Source organism: Lactuca saligna, chromosome 1 (genome assembly GCF_052625555.1).
Source record: "Lactuca saligna cultivar CGN05327 chromosome 1, ASM5262555v1, whole genome shotgun sequence".
Lineage (NCBI taxonomy): Eukaryota > Viridiplantae > Streptophyta > Magnoliopsida > Asterales > Asteraceae > Lactuca > Lactuca saligna.
The window spans coordinates 157485760-157502579 of NC_136417.1; the positions used below are offsets into that span (position 1 = coordinate 157485760).

The following is a 16820-nucleotide window of genomic DNA, read 5'->3' on the forward strand; positions in this document are numbered from 1 at the left end:
GTCCGAAAGCAAACGAGGTTCTGCGTCTTGTAAGACATAAAAACAATAAGCATGGAAAGTATTTCGGGTGCGATCATACCAGCACTAATGCACCGGATCCCATCAGAACTCCGCGGTTAAGCGTGCTTGGGCGAGAGTAGTACTAGGATGGGTGACCCCCTGGGAAGTCCTCGTGTTGCACCCCCTTTTTCGTTGCCCGTCTGCGTTTTTTTATGTTTCAGGTGCGTTTTTTTTTTCTTTCTTGCTATATCCATGCTCGGGCGGCCTCCGGTTCAATGTTGATTGTTTTCTTGTTTCCCGAACCGAGCCGATCCATCACGTGGGTCCCACGCCTCGCGTCCGAAAGCAAACGAGGTTCTGCGTCTTGTAAGACATAAAAACAATAAGCATGGATAGTATTTCGGGTGCGATCATACCAGCACTAATGCACCGGATCCCATCAGAACTCCGCAGTTAAGCGTGCTTGGGCGAGAGTAGTACTAGGATGGGTGACCCCTTGGGAAGTCCTCGTGTTGCACCCCCTTTTTCGTTGCTCGTCTGCGTTTTTTTATGTTTTAGGTGCGTTTTTTTTTTCTTTCTTGCTATATCCATGCTCGGGCGGCCTCCGGTTCAATGTTGATTGTTTTCTTGTTTCCCGAACCGAGCCGATCCATCACGTGGGTCCCACGCCTCGCGTCCGAAAGAAAACGAGGTTCTGCGTCTTGTAAGACATAAAAACAATAAGCATGGATAGTACTTTGGGTGCGATCATACCAGCACTAATGCACCGGATCCCATCAGAACTCCGCAGTTAAGCGGGCTTGGGTGAGAGTAGTACTAGGATGGGTGACCCCCTGGGAAGTCCTCGTGTTGCACCCCCTTTTTCGTTGCTCGTCTGCGTTTTTTTATGTTTTAGGTGCGTTTTTTTTTTCTTTCTTGCTATATCCATGCTCGGGCGGCCTCCGGTTCAATGTTGATTGTTTTCTTGTTTCCCGAACCGAGCCGATCCATCACGTGGGTCCCACGCCTCGCGTCCGAAAGCAAACGAGGTTCTGCGTCTTGTAAGACATAAAAACAATAAGCATGGATAGTATTTCGGGTGCGATCATACCTGCACTAATGCACCGGATCCCATCAGAACTCCGCAGTTAAGCGTGCTTGGGCGAGAGTAGTACTAGGATGGGTGACCCCCTGGGAAGTCCTCGTGTTGCACCCCCTTTTTCGTTGCCCGTCTGCGTTTTTTTATGTTTTAGGTGCGTTTTTTTTTTCTTTCTTGCTATATCCATGCTCGGGCGGCATCCGGTTCAATGTTGATTGTTTTCTTGTTTCCCGAACCGAGCCGATCCATCACATGGGTCCCACACCTCGCGTCCGAAAGCAAACGAGGTTCTGCGTCTTGTAAGACATAAAAACAATAAGCATGGATAGTATTTCGGGTGCGATCATACCAGCACTAATGCACCGGATCCCATCAGAACTCCGCAGTTAAGCGTGCTTGGGCGAGAGTAGTACTAGGATGGGTGACCCCCTGGGAAGTCCTCGTGTTGCACCCCCTTTTTCGTTGCTCGTCTGCGTTTTTTTATGTTTTAGGTGCGTTTTTTTTTTCTTTCTTGCTATATCCATGCTCGGGCGGCCTCCGGTTCAATGTTGATTGTTTTCTTGTTTCCCGAACCGAGCCGATCCATCACGTGGGTCCCACGCCTCGCGTCCGAAAGCAAACGAGGTTCTGCGTCTTGTAAGACATAAAAACAATAAGCATGGATAGTATTTCGGGTGCGATCATACCAGCACTAATGCACCGGATCCCATCAGAACTCCGCAGTTAAGCGTGCTTGGGCGAGAGTAGTACTAGGATGGGTGACCCCCTGGGAAGTCCTCGTGTTGCACCCCCTTTTTCGTTGCGCGTCTGCGTTTTTTTATGTTTTAGGTGCGTTTTTTTTTTCTTTCTTGCTATATCCATGCTCGGGCGGCCTCCGGTTCAATGTTGATTGTTTTCTTGTTTCCCGAACCGAGCCGATCCATCACGTGGGTCCCACGCCTCGCGTCCGAAAGCAAACGAGGTTCTGCGTCTTGTAAGACATAAAAACAATAAGCATGGATAGTATTTCGGGTGCGATCATACCAGCACTAATGCACCGGATCCCATCAGAACTCCGCAGTTAAGCGTGCTTGGGCGAGAGTACTACTAGGATGGGTGACCCCCTGGGAAGTCCTCGTGTTGCACCCCCTTTTTCGTTGCCCGTCTGCGTTTTTTTATGTTTTAGGTGCGTTTTTTTTTTTCTTTCTTGCTATATCAATGCTCGGGCGGCCTCCGGTTCAATGTTGATTGTTTTCTTGTTTCCCGAACCGAGCCGATCCATCACGTGGGTCCCACGCCTCGCGTCCGAAAGCAAACGAGGTTCTGCGTCTTGTAAGACATAAAAACAATAAGCATGGATAGTATTTCGGGTGCGATCATACCAGCACTAATGCACCGGATGCCATCAGAACTCCGCAGTTAAGCGTGCTTGGGCGAGAGTAGTACTAGGATGGGTGACCCCCTGGGAAGTCCTCGTGTTGCACCCCCTTTTTCGTTGCCCGTCTGCGTTTTTTTATGTTTTAGGTGCGTTTTTTTTTTCTTTCTTGCTATATCCATGCTCGGGCGGCCTCCGGTTCAATGTTGATTGTTTTCTTGTTTCCCGAACCGAGCCGATCCATCACGTGGGTCCCACGCCTCGCGTCCGAAAGCAAACGAGGTTCTGCGTCTTGTAAGACATAAAAACAATAAGCATGGATAGTATTTCGGGTGCGATCATACCAGCACTAATGCACCGGATCCCATCAGAACTCCGCAGTTAAGCGTGCTTGGGCGAGAGTAGTACTAGGATGGGTGACCCCCTGGGAAGTCCTCGTGTTGCACCCCCTTTTTCGTTGCTCGTCTGCGTTTTTTTATGTTTTAGGTGCGTTTTTTTTTTCTTTCTTGCTATATCCATGCTCGGGCGGCCTCCGGTTCAATGTTGATTGTTTTCTTGTTTCCCGAACCGAGCCGATCCATCACGTGGGTCCCACGCCTCGCGTCCGAAAGCAAACGAGGTTCTGCGTCTTGTAAGACATAAAAACAATAAGCATGGATAGTATTTCGGGTGCGATCATACCAGCACTAATGCACCGGATCCCATCAGAACTCCGCAGTTAAGCGTGCTTGGGCGAGAGTAGTACTAGGATGGGTGACCCCCTGGGAAGTCCTCGTGTTGCACCCCCTTTTTCGTTGCCCGTCTGCGTTTTTTTATGTTTTAGGTGCGTTTTTTTTTTCTTTCGTGCTATATCCATGCTCGGGCGGCCTCCGGTTCAATGTTGATTGTTTTCTTGTTTCCCGAACCGAGCCGATCCATCACGTGGGTCCCACGCCTCGCGTCCGAAAGCAAACGAGGTTCTGCGTCTTGTAAGACATAAAAACAATAAGCATGGATAGTATTTCGGGTGCGATCATACCAGCACTAATGCACCGGATGCCATCAGAACTCCGCAGTTAAGCGTGCTTGGGCGAGAGTACGACTAGGATGGGTGACCCCCTGGGAAGTCCTCGTGTTGCACCCCCTTTTTCGTTGCCCGTCTGCGTTTTTTTATGTTTTAGGTGCGTTTTTTTTTTTCTTTCTTGCTATATCAATGCTCGGGCGGCCTCCGGTTCAATGTTGATTGTTTTCTTGTTTCCCGAACCGAGCCGATCCATCACGTGGGTCCCACGCCTCGCGTCCGAAAGCAAACGAGGTTCTGCGTCTTGTAAGACATAAAAACAATAAGCATGGATAGTATTTCGGATGCGATCATACCAGCACTAATGCACCGGATGCCATCAGAACTCCGCAGTTAAGCGTGCTTGGGCGAGAGTAGTACTAGGATGGGTGACCCCCTGGGAAGTCCTCGTGTTGCACCCCCTTTTTCGTTGCCCGTCTGCGTTTTTTTATGTTTTAGGTGCGTTTTTTTTTTTCTTTCTTGCTATATCCATGCTCGGGCGGCCTCCGGTTCAATGTTGATTGTTTTCTTGTTTCCCGAACCGAGCCGATCCATCACGTGGGTCCCACGTCTCGCGTCCGAAAGCAAACGAGGTTCTGCGTCTTGTAAGACATAAAAACAATAAGCATGGATAGTATTTCGGGTGCGATCATACCAGCACTAATGCACCGGATCCCATCAGAACTCCGCAGTTAAGCGTGCTTGGGCGAGAGTAGTACTAGGATGGGTGACCCCCTGGGAAGTCCTCGTGTTGCACCCCCTTTTTCGTTGCTCGTCTGCGTTTTTTTATGTTTTAGGTGCGTTTTTTTTTTTCTTTCTTGCTATATCCATGCTCGGGCGGCCTCCGGTTCAATGTTGATTGTTTTCTTGTTTCCCGAACCGAGCCGATCCATCACGTGGGTCCCACGCCTCGCGTCCGAAAGCAAACGAGGTTCTGCGTCTTGTAAGACATAAAAACAATAAGCATGGATAGTATTTCGGGTGCGATCATACCAACACTAATGCACCGGATCCCATCAGAACTCCGCAGTTAAGCGTGCTTGGGCGAGAGTAGTACTAGGATGGGTGACCCCCTGGGAAGTCCTCGTGTTGCACCCCCTTTTTCGTTGCCCGTCTGCGTTTTTTTATGTTTTAGGTGCGTTTTTTTTTTCTTTCGTGCTATATCCATGCTCGGGCGGCCTCCGGTTCAATGTTGATTGTTTTCTTGTTTCCCGAACCGAGCCGATCCATCACGTGGGTCCCACGCCTCGCGTCCGAAAGCAAACGAGGTTCTGCGTCTTGTAAGACATAAAAACAATAAGCATGGATAGTATTTCGGGTGCGATCATACCAGCACTAATGCACCGGATGCCATCAGAACTCCGCAGTTAAGCGTGCTTGGGCGAGAGTAGTACTAGGATGGGTGACCCCCTGGGAAGTCCTCGTGTTGCACCCCCTTTTTCGTTGCCCGTCTGCGTTTTTTTATGTTTTAGGTGCGTTTTTTTTTTTCTTTCTTGCTATATCCATGCTCGGGCGGCCTCCGGTTCAATGTTGATTGTTTTCTTGTTTCCCGAACCGAGCCGATCCATCACGTGGGTCCCACGCCTCGCGTCCGAAAGCAAACGAGGTTCTGCGTCTTGTAAGACATAAAAACAATAAGCATGGATACTATTTCGGGTGCGATCATACCAGCACTAATGCACCGGATCCCATCAGAACTCCCCAGTTAAGCGTGCTTGGGCGAGAGTAGTACTAGGATGGGTGACCCCCTGGGAAGTCCTCGTGTTGCACCCCCTTTTTCGTTGCCCGTCTGCGTTTTTTTATGTTTTAGGTGCGTTTTTTTTTTCTTTCTTGCTATATCCATGCTCGGGCGGCCTCCGGTTCAATGTTGATTGTTTTCTTGTTTCCCGAACCGAGCCGATCCATCACGTGGGTCCCACGCCTCGCGTCCGAAAGCAAACGAGGTTCTGCGTCTTGTAAGACATAAAAACAATAAGCATGGATAGTATTTCGGGTGCGATCATACCAGCACTAATGCACCGGATGCCATCAGAACTCCGCAGTTAAGCGTTCTTGGGCGAGAGTAGTACTAGGATGGGTGACCCCCTGGGAAGTCCTCGTGTTGCACCCCCTTTTTCGTTGCCCGTCTGCGTTTTTTTATGTTTTAGGTGCGTTTTTTTTTTTTCTTTCTTGCTATATCCATGCTCGGGCGGCCTCCGGTTCAATGTTGATTGTTTTCTTGTTTCCCGAACCGAGCCGATCCATCACGTGGGTCCCACGCCTCGCGTCCGAAAGCAAACGAGGTTCTGCGTCTTGTAAGACATAAAAACAATAAGCATGGATACTATTTCGGGTGCGATCATACCAGCACTAATGCACCGGATCCCATCAGAACTCCCCAGTTAAGCGTGCTTGGGCGAGAGTAGTACTAGGATGGGTGACCCCCTGGGAAGTCCTCGTGTTGCACCCCCTTTTTCGTTGCCCGTCTGCGTTTTTTTATGTTTTAGGTGCGTTTTTTTTTTCTTTCTTGCTATATCCATGCTCGGGCGGCCTCCGGTTCAATGTTGATTGTTTTCTTGTTTCCCGAACCGAGCCGATCCATCACGTGGGTCCCACGCCTCGCGTCCGAAAGCAAACGAGGTTCTGCGTCTTGTAAGACATAAAAACAATAAGCATGGATAGTATTTCGGGTGCGATCATACCAGCACTAATGCACCGGATCCCATCAGAACTCCGCAGTTAAGCGTGCTTGGGCGAGAGTAGTACTAGGATGGGTGACCCCCTGGGAAGTCCTCGTGTTGCACCCCCTTTTTCGTTGCCCGTCTGCGTTTTTTTATGTTTTAGGTGCGTTTTTTTTTCTTTCTTGCTATATCCATGCTCGGGCGGCCTCCGGTTCAATGTTGATTGTTTTCTTGTTTCCCGAACCGAGCCGATCCATCACGTGGGTCCCACGCCTCGCGTCCGAAAGCAAACGAGGTTCTGCGTCTTGTAAGACATAAAAACAATAAGCATGGATAGTATTTCGGGTGCGATCATACCAGCACTAATGCACCGGATCCCATCAGAACTCCGCAGTTAAGCGTGCTTGGGCGAGAGTAGTACTAGGATGGGTGACCCCCTGGGAAGTCCTCGTGTTGCACCCCCTTTTTCGTTGCTCGTCTGCGTTTTTTTATGTTTTAGGTGCGTTTTTTTTTTCTTTCTTGCTATATCCATGCTCGGGCGGCCTCCGGTTCAATGTTGATTGTTTTCTTGTTTCCCGAACCGAGCCGATCCATCACGTGGGTCCCACGCCTCGCGTCCGAAAGCAAACGAGGTTCTGCGTCTTGTAAGACATAAAAACAATAAGCATGGATAGTATTTCGGGTGCGATCATACCAACACTAATGCACCGGATCCCATCAGAACTCCGCAGTTAAGCGTGCTTGGGCGAGAGTAGTACTAGGATGGGTGACCCCCTGGGAAGTCCTCGTGTTGCACCCCCTTTTTCGTTGCCCGTCTGCGTTTTTTTATGTTTTAGGTGCGTTTTTTTTTTCTTTCTTGCTATATCCATGCTCGGGCGGTCTCCGGTTCAATGTTGATTGTTTTCTTGTTTCCCGAACCGAGCCGATCCATCACGTGGGTCCCACGCCTCGCGTCCGAAAGCAAACGAGGTTCTGCGTCTTGTAAGACATAAAAACAATAAGCATGGATAGTATTTCGGGTGCGATCATACCAGCACTAATGCACCGGATCCCATCAGAACTCCGCAGTTAAGCGTGCTTGGGCGAGAGTAGTACTAGGATGGGTGACCCCCTGGGAAGTCCTCGTGTTGCACCCCCTTTTTCGTTGCCCGTCTGCGTTTTTTTATGTTTTAGGTGCGTTTTTTTTTTCTTTCTTGCTATATCCATGCTCGGGCGGCCTCCGGTTCAATGTTGATTGTTTTCTTGTTTCCCGAACCGAGCCGATCCATCACGTGGGTCCCACGCCTCGCGTCCGAAAGCAAACGAGGTTCTGCGTCTTGTAAGACATAAAAACAATAAGCATGGATAGTATTTCGGGTGCGATCATACCAGCACTAATGCACCGGATGCCATCAGAACTCCGCAGTTAAGCGTGCTTGGGCGAGAGTAGTACTAGGATGGGTGACCCCCTGGGAAGTCCTCGTGTTGCACCCCCTTTTTCGTTGCCCGTCTGCGTTTTTTTATGTTTTAGGTGCGTTTTTTTTTTCTTTCTTGCTATATCCATGCTCGGGCGGCCTCCGGTTCAATGTTGATTGTTTTCTTGTTTCCCGAACCGAGCCGATCCATCACGTGGGTCCCACGCCTCGCGTCCGAAAGCAAACGAGGTTCTGCGTCTTGTAAGACATAAAAACAATAAGCATGGATAGTATTTCGGGTGCGATCATACCAGCACTAATGTACCGGATCCCATCAGAACTCCGTAGTTAAGCGTGCTTGGGCGAGAGTAGTACTAGGATGGGTGACCCCCTGGGAAGTCCTCGTGTTGCACCCCCTTTTTCGTTGCTCGTCTGCGTTTTTTTATGTTTTAGGTGCGTTTTTTTTTTCTTTCTTGCTATATCCATGCTCGGGCGGCCTCCGGTTCAATGTTGATTGTTTTCTTGTTTCCCGAACCGAGCCGATCCATCACGTGGGTCCCACGCCTCGCGTCCGAAAGCAAACGAGGTTCTGCGTCTTGTAAGACATAAAAACAATAAGCATGGATAGTATTTCGGGTGCGATCATACCAGCACTAATGCACCGGATCCCATCAGAACTCCGCGGTTAAGCGTGCTTGGGCGAGAGTAGTACTAGGATGGGTGACCCCCTGGGAAGTCCTCGTGTTGCACCCCCTTTTTCGTTGCCCGTCTGCGTTTTTTTATGTTTCAGGTGCGTTTTTTTTTTCTTTCTTGCTATATCCATGCTCGGGCGGCCTCCGGTTCAATGTTGATTGTTTTCTTGTTTCCCGAACCGAGCCGATCCATCACGTGGGTCCCACGCCTCGCGTCCGAAAGCAAACGAGGTTCTGCGTCTTGTAAGACATAAAAACAATAAGCATGGATAGTATTTCGGGTGCGATCATACGAGCACTAATGCACCGGATGCCATCAGAACTCCGCAGTTAAGCGTTCTTGGGCGAGAGTAGTACTAGGATGGGTGACCCCCTGGGAAGTCCTCGTGTTGCACCCCTTTTTCGTTGCCCGTCTGCGTTTTTTTATGTTTTAGGTGCGTTTTTTTTTCTTTCTTGCTATATCCATGCTCGGGCGGCCTCCGGTTCAATGTTGATTGTTTTCTTGTTTCCCGAACCGAGCCGATCCATCACGTGGGTCCCACGCCTCGCGTCCGAAAGCAAACGAGGTTCTGCGTCTTGTAAGACATAAAAACAATAAGCATGGATACTATTTCGGGTGCGATCATACCAGCACTAATGCACCGGATCCCATCAGAACTCCGCAGTTAAGCGTGCTTGGGCGAGAGTAGTACTAGGATGGGTGACCCCCTGGGAAGTCCTCGTGTTGCACCCCCTTTTTCGTTGCCCGTCTGCGTTTTTTTATGTTTTAGGTGCGTTTTTTTTTTCTTTCTTGCTATATCCATGCTCGGGCGGCCTCCGGTTCAATGTTGATTGTTTTCTTGTTTCCCGAACCGAGCCGATCCATCACGTGGGTCCCACGCCTCGCGTCCGAAAGCAAACGAGGTTCTGCGTCTTGTAAGACATAAAAACAATAAGCATGGATAGTATTTCGGGTGCGATCATACCAGCACTAATGCACCGGATGCCATCAGAACTCCGCAGTTAAGCGTTCTTGGGCGAGAGTAGTACTAGGATGGGTGACCCCCTGGGAAGTCCTCGTGTTGCACCCCCTTTTTCGTTGCCCGTCTGCGTTTTTTTATGTTTTAGGTGCGTTTTTTTTTTTTCTTTCTTGCTATATCCATGCTCGGGCGGCCTCCGGTTCAATGTTGATTGTTTTCTTGTTTCCCGAACCGAGCCGATCCATCACGTGGGTCCCACGCCTCGCGTCCGAAAGCAAACGAGGTTCTGCGTCTTGTAAGACATAAAAACAATAAGCATGGATACTATTTCGGGTGCGATCATACCAGCACTAATGCACCGGATCCCATCAGAACTCCCCAGTTAAGCGTGCTTGGGCGAGAGTAGTACTAGGATGGGTGACCCCCTGGGAAGTCCTCGTGTTGCACCCCCTTTTTCGTTGCCCGTCTGCGTTTTTTTATGTTTTAGGTGCGTTTTTTTTTTCTTTCTTGCTATATCCATGCTCGGGCGGCCTCCGGTTCAATGTTGATTGTTTTCTTGTTTCCCGAACCGAGCCGATCCATCACGTGGGTCCCACGCCTCGCGTCCGAAAGCAAACGAGGTTCTGCGTCTTGTAAGACATAAAAACAATAAGCATGGATAGTATTTCGGGTGCGATCATACCAGCACTAATGCACCGGATGCCATCAGAACTCCGCAGTTAAGCGTTCTTGGGCGAGAGTAGTACTAGGATGGGTGACCCCCTGGGAAGTCCTCGTGTTGCACCCCTTTTTCGTTGCCCGTCTGCGTTTTTTTATGTTTTAGGTGCGTTTTTTTTTTCTTTCTTGCTATATCCATGCTCGGGCGGCCTCCGGTTCAATGTTGATTGTTTTCTTGTTTCCCGAACCGAGCCGATCCATCACGTGGGTCCCACGCCTCGCGTCCGAAAGCAAACGAGGTTCTGCGTCTTGTAAGACATAAAAACAATAAGCATGGATACTATTTCGGGTGCGATCATACCAGCACTAATGCACCGGATCCCATCAGAACTCCGCAGTTAAGCGTGCTTGGGCGAGAGTAGTACTAGGATGGGTGACCCCCTGGGAAGTCCTCGTGTTGCACCCCCTTTTTCGTTGCCCGTCTGCGTTTTTTTATGTTTTAGGTGCGTTTTTTTTTTCTTTCTTGCTATATCCATGCTCGGGCGGCCTCCGGTTCAATGTTGATTGTTTTCTTGTTTCCCGAACCGAGCCGATCCATCACGTGGGTCCCACGCCTCGCGTCCGAAAGCAAACGAGGTTCTGCGTCTTGTAAGACATAAAAACAATAAGCATGGATAGTATTTCGGGTGCGATCATACCAGCACTAATGCACCGGATGCCATCAGAACTCCGCAGTTAAGCGTTCTTGGGCGAGAGTAGTACTAGGATGGGTGACCCCCTGGGAAGTCCTCGTGTTGCACCCCCTTTTTCGTTGCCCGTCTGCGTTTTTTTATGTTTTAGGTGCGTTTTTTTTTTCTTTCTTGCTATATCCATGCTCGGGCGGCCTCCGGTTCAATGTTGATTGTTTTCTTGTTTCCCGAACCGAGCCGATCCATCACGTGGGTCCCACGCCTCGCGTCCGAAAGCAAACGAGGTTCTGCGTCTTGTAAGACATAAAAACAATAAGCATGGATACTATTTCGGGTGCGATCATACCAGCACTAATGCACCGGATCCCATCAGAACTCCCCAGTTAAGCGTGCTTGGGCGAGAGTAGTACTAGGATGGGTGACCCCCTGGGAAGTCCTCGTGTTGCACCCCCTTTTTCGTTGCCCGTCTGCGTTTTTTTATGTTTTAGGTGCGTTTTTTTTTTCTTTCTTGCTATATCCATGCTCGGGCGGCCTCCGGTTCAATGTTGATTGTTTTCTTGTTTCCCGAACCGAGCCGATCCATCACGTGGGTCCCACGCCTCGCGTCCGAAAGCAAACGAGGTTCTGCGTCTTGTAAGACATAAAAACAATAAGCATGGATAGTATTTCGGGTGCGATCATACCAGCACTAATGCACCGGATCCCATCAGAACTCCGCAGTTAAGCGTGCTTGGGCGAGAGTAGTACTAGGATGGGTGACCCCCTGGGAAGTCCTCGTGTTGCACCCCCTTTTTCGTTGCCCGTCTGCGTTTTTTTTATGTTTTAGGTGCGTTTTTTTTTCTTTCTTGCTATATCCATGCTCGGGCGGCCTCCGGTTCAATGTTGATTGTTTTCTTGTTTCCCGAACCGAGCCGATCCATCACGTGGGTCCCACGCCTCGCGTCCGAAAGCAAACGAGGTTCTGCGTCTTGTAAGACATAAAAACAATAAGCATGGATAGTATTTCGGGTGCGATCATACCAGCACTAATGCACCGGATCCCATCAGAACTCCGCAGTTAAGCGTGCTTGGGCGAGAGTAGTACTAGGATGGGTGACCCCCTGGGAAGTCCTCGTGTTGCACCCCCTTTTTCGTTGCTCGTCTGCGTTTTTTTATGTTTTAGGTGCGTTTTTTTTTTCTTTCTTGCTATATCCATGCTCGGGCGGCCTCCGGTTCAATGTTGATTGTTTTCTTGTTTCCCGAACCGAGCCGATCCATCACGTGGGTCCCACGCCTCGCGTCCGAAAGCAAACGAGGTTCTGCGTCTTGTAAGACATAAAAACAATAAGCATGGATAGTATTTCGGGTGCGATCATACCAACACTAATGCACCGGATCCCATCAGAACTCCGCAGTTAAGCGTGCTTGGGCGAGAGTAGTACTAGGATGGGTGACCCCCTGGGAAGTCCTCGTGTTGCACCCCCTTTTTCGTTGCCCGTCTGCGTTTTTTTATGTTTTAGGTGCGTTTTTTTTTTCTTTCTTGCTATATCCATGCTCGGGCGGCCTCCGGTTCAATGTTGATTGTTTTCTTGTTTCCCGAACCGAGCCGATCCATCACGTGGGTCCCACGCCTCGCGTCCGAAAGCAAACGAGGTTCTGCGTCTTGTAAGACATAAAAACAATAAGCATGGATAGTATTTCGGGTGCGATCATACCAGCACTAATGCACCGGATGCCATCAGAACTCCGCAGTTAAGCGTGCTTGGGCGAGAGTAGTACTAGGATGGGTGACCCCCTGGGAAGTCCTCGTGTTGCACCCCCTTTTTCGTTGCTCGTCTGCGTTTTTTTATGTTTTAGGTGCGTTTTTTTTTTCTTTCTTGCTATATCCATGCTCGGGCGGCCTCCGGTTCAATGTTGATTGTTTTCTTGTTTCCCGAACCGAGCCGATCCATCACGTGGGTCCCACGCCTCGCGTCCGAAAGCAAACGAGGTTCTGCGTCTTGTAAGACATAAAAACAATAAGCATGGATAGTATTTCGGGTGCGATCATACCAGCACTAATGCACCGGATCCCATCAGAACTCCGCGGTTAAGCGTGCTTGGGCGAGAGTAGTACTAGGATGGGTGACCCCCTGGGAAGTCCTCGTGTTGCACCCCCTTTTTCGTTGCCCGTCTGCGTTTTTTTATGTTTCAGGTGCGTTTTTTTTTTCTTTCTTGCTATATCCATGCTCGGGCGGCCTCCGGTTCAATGTTGATTGTTTTCTTGTTTCCCGAACCGAGCCGATCCATCACGTGGGTCCCACGCCTCGCGTCCGAAAGCAAACGAGGTTCTGCGTCTTGTAAGACATAAAAACAATAAGCATGGATAGTATTTCGGGTGCGATCATACCAGCACTAATGCACCGGATCCCATCAGAACTCCGCAGTTAAGCGTGCTTGGGCGAGAGTAGTACTAGGATGGGTGACCCCTTGGGAAGTCCTCGTGTTGCACCCCCTTTTTCGTTGCTCGTCTGCGTTTTTTTATGTTTTAGGTGCGTTTTTTTTTTCTTTCTTGCTATATCCATGCTCGGGCGGCCTCCGGTTCAATGTTGATTGTTTTCTTGTTTCCCGAACCGAGCCGATCCATCACGTGGGTCCCACGCCTCGCGTCCGAAAGCAAACGAGGTTCTGCGTCTTGTAAGACATAAAAACAATAAGCATGGATAGTATTTCGGGTGCGATCATACCAGCACTAATGCACCGGATCCCATCAGAACTCCGCGGTTAAGCGTGCTTGGGCGAGAGTAGTACTAGGATGGGTGACCCCCTGGGAAGTCCTCGTGTTGCACCCCCTTTTTCGTTGCCCGTCTGCGTTTTTTTATGTTTCAGGTGCGTTTTTTTTTTCTTTCTTGCTATATCCATGCTCGGGCGGCCTCCGGTTCAATGTTGATTGTTTTCTTGTTTCCCGAACCGAGCCGATCCATCACGTGGGTCCCACGCCTCGCGTCCGAAAGCAAACGAGGTTCTGCGTCTTGTAAGACATAAAAACAATAAGCATGGATAGTATTTCGGGTGCGATCATACCAGCACTAATGCACCGGATCCCATCAGAACTCCGCAGTTAAGCGTGCTTGGGCGAGAGTAGTACTAGGATGGGTGACCCCTTGGGAAGTCCTCGTGTTGCACCCCCTTTTTCGTTGCTCGTCTGCGTTTTTTTATATTTTAGGTGCGTTTTTTTTTTCTTTCTTGCTATATCCATGCTCGGGCGGCCTCCGGTTCAATGTTGATTGTTTTCTTGTTTCCCGAACCGAGCCGATCCATCACGTGGGTCCCACGCCTCGCGTCCGAAAGCAAACGAGGTTCTGCGTCTTGTAAGACATAAAAACAATAAGCATGGATAGTATTTCGGGTGCGATCATACCAGCACTAATGCACCGGATCCCATCAGAACTCCGCGGTTAAGCGTGCTTGGGCGAGAGTAGTACTAGGATGGGTGACCCCCTGGGAAGTCCTCGTGTTGCACCCCCTTTTTCGTTGCCCGTCTGCGTTTTTTTATGTTTCAGGTGCGTTTTTTTTTTCTTTCTTGCTATATCCATGCTCGGGCGGCCTCCGGTTCAATGTTGATTGTTTTCTTGTTTCCCGAACCGAGCCGATCCATCACGTGGGTCCCACGCCTCGCGTCCGAAAGCAAACGAGGTTCTGCGTCTTGTAAGACATAAAAACAATAAGCATGGATAGTATTTCGGGTGCGATCATACCAGCACTAATGCACCGGATCCCATCAGAACTCCGCAGTTAAGCGTGCTTGGGCGAGAGTAGTACTAGGATGGGTGACCCCTTGGGAAGTCCTCGTGTTGCACCCCCTTTTTCGTTGCTCGTCTGCGTTTTTTTATGTTTTAGGTGCGTTTTTTTTTTCTTTCTTGCTATATCCATGCTCGGGCGGCCTCCGGTTCAATGTTGATTGTTTTCTTGTTTCCCGAACCGAGCCGATCCATCACGTGGGTCCCACGCCTCGCGTCCGAAAGCAAACGAGGTTCTGCGTCTTGTAAGACATAAAAACAATAAGCATGGATAGTATTTCGGGTGCGATCATACCAACACTAATGCACCGGATCCCATCAGAACTCCGCAGTTAAGCGTGCTTGGGCGAGAGTAGTACTAGGATGGGTGACCCCCTGGGAAGTCCTCGTGTTGCACCCCCTTTTTCGTTGCCCGTCTGCGTTTTTTTATGTTTTAGGTGCGTTTTTTTTTTCTTTCTTGCTATATCCATGCTCGGGCGGCCTCCGGTTCAATGTTGATTGTTTTCTTGTTTCCCGAACCGAGCCGATCCATCACGTGGGTCCCACGCCTCGCGTCCGAAAGCAAACGAGGTTCTGCGTCTTGTAAGACATAAAAACAATAAGCATGGATAGTATTTCGGGTGCGATCATACCAGCACTAATGCACCGGATGCCATCAGAACTCCGCAGTTGAGCGTGCTTGGGCGAGAGTAGTACTAGGATGGGTGACCCCCTGGGAAGTCCTCGTGTTGCACCCCTTTTTCGTTGCCCGTCTGCGTTTTTTTATGTTTTAGGTGCGTTTTTTTTTTCTTTCTTGCTATATCCATGCTCGGGCGGCCTCCGGTTCAATGTTGATTGTTTTCTTGTTTCCCGAACCGAGCCGATCCATCACGTGGGTCCCACGCCTCGCGTCCGAAAGCAAACGAGGTTCTGCGTCTTGTAAGACATAAAAACAATAAGCATGGATACTATTTCGGGTGCGATCATACCAGCACTAATGCACCGGATCCCATCAGAACTCCCCAGTTAAGCGTGCTTGGGCGAGAGTAGTACTAGGATGGGTGACCCCCTGGGAAGTCCTCGTGTTGCACCCCCTTTTTCGTTGCCCGTCTGCGTTTTTTTATGTTTTAGGTGCGTTTTTTTTTTCTTTCTTGCTATATCCATGCTCGGGCGGCCTCCGGTTCAATGTTGATTGTTTTCTTGTTTCCCGAACCGAGCCGATCCATCACGTGGGTCCCACGCCTCGCGTCCGAAAGCAAACGAGGTTCTGCGTCTTGTAAGACATAAAAACAATAAGCATGGATAGTATTTCGGGTGCGATCATACCAGCACTAATGCACCGGATGCCATCAGAACTCCGCAGTTGAGCGTGCTTGGGCGAGAGTAGTACTAGGATGGGTGACCCCCTGGGAAGTCCTCGTGTTGCACCCCCTTTTTCGTTGCCCGTCTGCGTTTTTTTATGTTTTAGGTGCGTTTTTTTTTTCTTTCTTGCTATATCCATGCTCGGGCGGCCTCCGGTTCAATGTTGATTGTTTTCTTGTTTCCCGAACCGAGCCGATCCATCACGTGGGTCCCACGCCTCGCGTCCGAAAGCAAACGAGGTTCTGCGTCTTGTAAGACATAAAAACAATAAGCATGGATAGTATTTCGGGTGCGATCATACCAGCACTAATGTACCGGATCCCATCAGAACTCCGCAGTTAAGCGTGCTTGGGCGAGAGTAGTACTAGGATGGGTGACCCCCTGGGAAGTCCTCGTGTTGCACCCCCTTTTTCGTTGCTCGTCTGCGTTTTTTTATGTTTTAGGTGCGTTTTTTTTTTCTTTCTTGCTATATCCATGCTCGGGCGGCCTCCGGTTCAATGTTGATTGTTTTCTTGTTTCCCGAACCGAGCCGATCCATCACGTGGGTCCCACGCCTCGCGTCCGAAAGCAAACGAGGTTCTGCGTCTTGTAAGACATAAAAACAATAAGCATGGATAGTATTTCGGGTGCGATCATACCAGCACTAATGCACCGGATCCCATCAGAACTCCGCGGTTAAGCGTGCTTGGGAGAGAGTAGTACTAGGATGGGTGACCCCCTGGGAAGTCCTCGTGTTGCACCCCCTTTTTCGTTGCCCGTCTGCGTTTTTTTATGTTTCAGGTGCGTTTTTTTTTTCTTTCTTGCTATATCCATGCTCGGGCGGCCTCCGGTTCAATGTTGATTGTTTTCTTGTTTCCCGAACCGAGCCGATCCATCACGTGGGTCCCACGCCTCGCGTCCGAAAGCAAACGAGGTTCTGCGTCTTGTAAGACATAAAAACAATAAGCATGGATAGTATTTCGGGTGCGATCATACCAGCACTAATGCACCGGATCCCATCAGAACTCCGCAGTTAAGCGTGCTTGGGCGAGAGTAGTACTAGGATGGGTGACCCCTTGGGAAGTCCTCGTGTTGCACCCCCTTTTTCGTTGCTCGTCTGCGTTTTTTTATGTTTTAGGTGCGTTTTTTTTTTTCTTTCTTGCTATATCCATGCTCGGGCGGCCTCCGGTTCAATGTTGATTGTTTTCTTGTTTCCCGAA

At 49.6% G+C, this 16820-nt stretch overlaps 50 non-coding genes across 50 annotated transcripts; all 50 read left to right on the forward strand.

Annotated features, from left to right (window-relative positions):
• Positions 1-65: 65 nt before the first annotated feature.
• Positions 66-184, forward strand: LOC145025849 (5S ribosomal RNA). Its single transcript, XR_013673842.1, has one exon. It is a non-coding gene; the product is annotated as a 5S ribosomal RNA (ribosomal RNA).
• Positions 185-402: 218 nt separating this feature from the next.
• Positions 403-521, forward strand: LOC145022303 (5S ribosomal RNA). The gene has a single exon (XR_013670436.1). It is a non-coding gene; the product is annotated as a 5S ribosomal RNA (ribosomal RNA).
• Positions 522-739: 218 nt separating this feature from the next.
• Positions 740-858, forward strand: LOC145026754 (5S ribosomal RNA). The gene has a single exon (XR_013674708.1). It is a non-coding gene; the product is annotated as a 5S ribosomal RNA (ribosomal RNA).
• A 218-nt stretch (positions 859-1076) lies between these two features.
• Positions 1077-1195, forward strand: LOC145022602 (5S ribosomal RNA). Its single transcript, XR_013670724.1, has one exon. It is a non-coding gene; the product is annotated as a 5S ribosomal RNA (ribosomal RNA).
• Positions 1196-1413: 218 nt separating this feature from the next.
• Positions 1414-1532, forward strand: LOC145016089 (5S ribosomal RNA). The gene has a single exon (XR_013666129.1). It is a non-coding gene; the product is annotated as a 5S ribosomal RNA (ribosomal RNA).
• Positions 1533-1750: 218 nt separating this feature from the next.
• Positions 1751-1869, forward strand: LOC145016093 (5S ribosomal RNA). Its single transcript, XR_013666130.1, has one exon. It is a non-coding gene; the product is annotated as a 5S ribosomal RNA (ribosomal RNA).
• Positions 1870-2087: 218 nt separating this feature from the next.
• LOC145025965 (5S ribosomal RNA) lies at positions 2088-2206 on the forward strand. The gene has a single exon (XR_013673954.1). It is a non-coding gene; the product is annotated as a 5S ribosomal RNA (ribosomal RNA).
• A 219-nt stretch (positions 2207-2425) lies between these two features.
• On the forward strand, positions 2426-2544 carry LOC145026740 (5S ribosomal RNA). Its single transcript, XR_013674695.1, has one exon. It is a non-coding gene; the product is annotated as a 5S ribosomal RNA (ribosomal RNA).
• Positions 2545-2762: 218 nt separating this feature from the next.
• LOC145016098 (5S ribosomal RNA) lies at positions 2763-2881 on the forward strand. The gene has a single exon (XR_013666131.1). It is a non-coding gene; the product is annotated as a 5S ribosomal RNA (ribosomal RNA).
• A 218-nt stretch (positions 2882-3099) lies between these two features.
• Positions 3100-3218, forward strand: LOC145016108 (5S ribosomal RNA). Its single transcript, XR_013666133.1, has one exon. It is a non-coding gene; the product is annotated as a 5S ribosomal RNA (ribosomal RNA).
• Positions 3219-3436: 218 nt separating this feature from the next.
• On the forward strand, positions 3437-3555 carry LOC145027429 (5S ribosomal RNA). Its single transcript, XR_013675348.1, has one exon. It is a non-coding gene; the product is annotated as a 5S ribosomal RNA (ribosomal RNA).
• Positions 3556-3774: 219 nt separating this feature from the next.
• LOC145026995 (5S ribosomal RNA) lies at positions 3775-3893 on the forward strand. Its single transcript, XR_013674942.1, has one exon. It is a non-coding gene; the product is annotated as a 5S ribosomal RNA (ribosomal RNA).
• Positions 3894-4112: 219 nt separating this feature from the next.
• Positions 4113-4231, forward strand: LOC145016113 (5S ribosomal RNA). Its single transcript, XR_013666134.1, has one exon. It is a non-coding gene; the product is annotated as a 5S ribosomal RNA (ribosomal RNA).
• A 219-nt stretch (positions 4232-4450) lies between these two features.
• Positions 4451-4569, forward strand: LOC145026176 (5S ribosomal RNA). The gene has a single exon (XR_013674165.1). It is a non-coding gene; the product is annotated as a 5S ribosomal RNA (ribosomal RNA).
• Positions 4570-4787: 218 nt separating this feature from the next.
• On the forward strand, positions 4788-4906 carry LOC145026741 (5S ribosomal RNA). Its single transcript, XR_013674696.1, has one exon. It is a non-coding gene; the product is annotated as a 5S ribosomal RNA (ribosomal RNA).
• Positions 4907-5125: 219 nt separating this feature from the next.
• Positions 5126-5244, forward strand: LOC145026307 (5S ribosomal RNA). The gene has a single exon (XR_013674287.1). It is a non-coding gene; the product is annotated as a 5S ribosomal RNA (ribosomal RNA).
• Positions 5245-5462: 218 nt separating this feature from the next.
• On the forward strand, positions 5463-5581 carry LOC145027118 (5S ribosomal RNA). The gene has a single exon (XR_013675057.1). It is a non-coding gene; the product is annotated as a 5S ribosomal RNA (ribosomal RNA).
• A 220-nt stretch (positions 5582-5801) lies between these two features.
• Positions 5802-5920, forward strand: LOC145026308 (5S ribosomal RNA). The gene has a single exon (XR_013674288.1). It is a non-coding gene; the product is annotated as a 5S ribosomal RNA (ribosomal RNA).
• Positions 5921-6138: 218 nt separating this feature from the next.
• On the forward strand, positions 6139-6257 carry LOC145016119 (5S ribosomal RNA). Its single transcript, XR_013666135.1, has one exon. It is a non-coding gene; the product is annotated as a 5S ribosomal RNA (ribosomal RNA).
• A 217-nt stretch (positions 6258-6474) lies between these two features.
• Positions 6475-6593, forward strand: LOC145016123 (5S ribosomal RNA). Its single transcript, XR_013666136.1, has one exon. It is a non-coding gene; the product is annotated as a 5S ribosomal RNA (ribosomal RNA).
• Positions 6594-6811: 218 nt separating this feature from the next.
• Positions 6812-6930, forward strand: LOC145026177 (5S ribosomal RNA). Its single transcript, XR_013674166.1, has one exon. It is a non-coding gene; the product is annotated as a 5S ribosomal RNA (ribosomal RNA).
• A 218-nt stretch (positions 6931-7148) lies between these two features.
• Positions 7149-7267, forward strand: LOC145016128 (5S ribosomal RNA). The gene has a single exon (XR_013666137.1). It is a non-coding gene; the product is annotated as a 5S ribosomal RNA (ribosomal RNA).
• Positions 7268-7485: 218 nt separating this feature from the next.
• LOC145026742 (5S ribosomal RNA) lies at positions 7486-7604 on the forward strand. The gene has a single exon (XR_013674697.1). It is a non-coding gene; the product is annotated as a 5S ribosomal RNA (ribosomal RNA).
• A 218-nt stretch (positions 7605-7822) lies between these two features.
• LOC145025458 (5S ribosomal RNA) lies at positions 7823-7941 on the forward strand. The gene has a single exon (XR_013673472.1). It is a non-coding gene; the product is annotated as a 5S ribosomal RNA (ribosomal RNA).
• Positions 7942-8159: 218 nt separating this feature from the next.
• On the forward strand, positions 8160-8278 carry LOC145025850 (5S ribosomal RNA). Its single transcript, XR_013673843.1, has one exon. It is a non-coding gene; the product is annotated as a 5S ribosomal RNA (ribosomal RNA).
• A 218-nt stretch (positions 8279-8496) lies between these two features.
• LOC145027349 (5S ribosomal RNA) lies at positions 8497-8615 on the forward strand. The gene has a single exon (XR_013675272.1). It is a non-coding gene; the product is annotated as a 5S ribosomal RNA (ribosomal RNA).
• A 216-nt stretch (positions 8616-8831) lies between these two features.
• LOC145016133 (5S ribosomal RNA) lies at positions 8832-8950 on the forward strand. The gene has a single exon (XR_013666138.1). It is a non-coding gene; the product is annotated as a 5S ribosomal RNA (ribosomal RNA).
• Positions 8951-9168: 218 nt separating this feature from the next.
• LOC145027119 (5S ribosomal RNA) lies at positions 9169-9287 on the forward strand. The gene has a single exon (XR_013675058.1). It is a non-coding gene; the product is annotated as a 5S ribosomal RNA (ribosomal RNA).
• Positions 9288-9507: 220 nt separating this feature from the next.
• Positions 9508-9626, forward strand: LOC145026309 (5S ribosomal RNA). The gene has a single exon (XR_013674289.1). It is a non-coding gene; the product is annotated as a 5S ribosomal RNA (ribosomal RNA).
• A 218-nt stretch (positions 9627-9844) lies between these two features.
• On the forward strand, positions 9845-9963 carry LOC145027120 (5S ribosomal RNA). Its single transcript, XR_013675059.1, has one exon. It is a non-coding gene; the product is annotated as a 5S ribosomal RNA (ribosomal RNA).
• A 217-nt stretch (positions 9964-10180) lies between these two features.
• LOC145016137 (5S ribosomal RNA) lies at positions 10181-10299 on the forward strand. Its single transcript, XR_013666139.1, has one exon. It is a non-coding gene; the product is annotated as a 5S ribosomal RNA (ribosomal RNA).
• A 218-nt stretch (positions 10300-10517) lies between these two features.
• Positions 10518-10636, forward strand: LOC145027121 (5S ribosomal RNA). The gene has a single exon (XR_013675060.1). It is a non-coding gene; the product is annotated as a 5S ribosomal RNA (ribosomal RNA).
• A 218-nt stretch (positions 10637-10854) lies between these two features.
• On the forward strand, positions 10855-10973 carry LOC145026310 (5S ribosomal RNA). Its single transcript, XR_013674290.1, has one exon. It is a non-coding gene; the product is annotated as a 5S ribosomal RNA (ribosomal RNA).
• Positions 10974-11191: 218 nt separating this feature from the next.
• On the forward strand, positions 11192-11310 carry LOC145016140 (5S ribosomal RNA). The gene has a single exon (XR_013666140.1). It is a non-coding gene; the product is annotated as a 5S ribosomal RNA (ribosomal RNA).
• Positions 11311-11528: 218 nt separating this feature from the next.
• On the forward strand, positions 11529-11647 carry LOC145016146 (5S ribosomal RNA). Its single transcript, XR_013666141.1, has one exon. It is a non-coding gene; the product is annotated as a 5S ribosomal RNA (ribosomal RNA).
• A 218-nt stretch (positions 11648-11865) lies between these two features.
• Positions 11866-11984, forward strand: LOC145026178 (5S ribosomal RNA). The gene has a single exon (XR_013674167.1). It is a non-coding gene; the product is annotated as a 5S ribosomal RNA (ribosomal RNA).
• Positions 11985-12202: 218 nt separating this feature from the next.
• LOC145026743 (5S ribosomal RNA) lies at positions 12203-12321 on the forward strand. Its single transcript, XR_013674698.1, has one exon. It is a non-coding gene; the product is annotated as a 5S ribosomal RNA (ribosomal RNA).
• Positions 12322-12539: 218 nt separating this feature from the next.
• Positions 12540-12658, forward strand: LOC145025852 (5S ribosomal RNA). The gene has a single exon (XR_013673845.1). It is a non-coding gene; the product is annotated as a 5S ribosomal RNA (ribosomal RNA).
• Positions 12659-12876: 218 nt separating this feature from the next.
• On the forward strand, positions 12877-12995 carry LOC145022325 (5S ribosomal RNA). Its single transcript, XR_013670456.1, has one exon. It is a non-coding gene; the product is annotated as a 5S ribosomal RNA (ribosomal RNA).
• Positions 12996-13213: 218 nt separating this feature from the next.
• On the forward strand, positions 13214-13332 carry LOC145025853 (5S ribosomal RNA). Its single transcript, XR_013673846.1, has one exon. It is a non-coding gene; the product is annotated as a 5S ribosomal RNA (ribosomal RNA).
• A 218-nt stretch (positions 13333-13550) lies between these two features.
• On the forward strand, positions 13551-13669 carry LOC145022336 (5S ribosomal RNA). The gene has a single exon (XR_013670467.1). It is a non-coding gene; the product is annotated as a 5S ribosomal RNA (ribosomal RNA).
• A 218-nt stretch (positions 13670-13887) lies between these two features.
• Positions 13888-14006, forward strand: LOC145025854 (5S ribosomal RNA). Its single transcript, XR_013673847.1, has one exon. It is a non-coding gene; the product is annotated as a 5S ribosomal RNA (ribosomal RNA).
• Positions 14007-14224: 218 nt separating this feature from the next.
• LOC145022347 (5S ribosomal RNA) lies at positions 14225-14343 on the forward strand. Its single transcript, XR_013670478.1, has one exon. It is a non-coding gene; the product is annotated as a 5S ribosomal RNA (ribosomal RNA).
• A 218-nt stretch (positions 14344-14561) lies between these two features.
• LOC145026179 (5S ribosomal RNA) lies at positions 14562-14680 on the forward strand. Its single transcript, XR_013674168.1, has one exon. It is a non-coding gene; the product is annotated as a 5S ribosomal RNA (ribosomal RNA).
• Positions 14681-14898: 218 nt separating this feature from the next.
• LOC145027166 (5S ribosomal RNA) lies at positions 14899-15017 on the forward strand. The gene has a single exon (XR_013675102.1). It is a non-coding gene; the product is annotated as a 5S ribosomal RNA (ribosomal RNA).
• Positions 15018-15234: 217 nt separating this feature from the next.
• On the forward strand, positions 15235-15353 carry LOC145026312 (5S ribosomal RNA). Its single transcript, XR_013674291.1, has one exon. It is a non-coding gene; the product is annotated as a 5S ribosomal RNA (ribosomal RNA).
• Positions 15354-15571: 218 nt separating this feature from the next.
• On the forward strand, positions 15572-15690 carry LOC145027167 (5S ribosomal RNA). Its single transcript, XR_013675103.1, has one exon. It is a non-coding gene; the product is annotated as a 5S ribosomal RNA (ribosomal RNA).
• Positions 15691-15908: 218 nt separating this feature from the next.
• LOC145025418 (5S ribosomal RNA) lies at positions 15909-16027 on the forward strand. The gene has a single exon (XR_013673434.1). It is a non-coding gene; the product is annotated as a 5S ribosomal RNA (ribosomal RNA).
• A 218-nt stretch (positions 16028-16245) lies between these two features.
• On the forward strand, positions 16246-16364 carry LOC145026956 (5S ribosomal RNA). The gene has a single exon (XR_013674905.1). It is a non-coding gene; the product is annotated as a 5S ribosomal RNA (ribosomal RNA).
• A 218-nt stretch (positions 16365-16582) lies between these two features.
• LOC145022358 (5S ribosomal RNA) lies at positions 16583-16701 on the forward strand. The gene has a single exon (XR_013670489.1). It is a non-coding gene; the product is annotated as a 5S ribosomal RNA (ribosomal RNA).
• Positions 16702-16820: the final 119 nt, after the last annotated feature.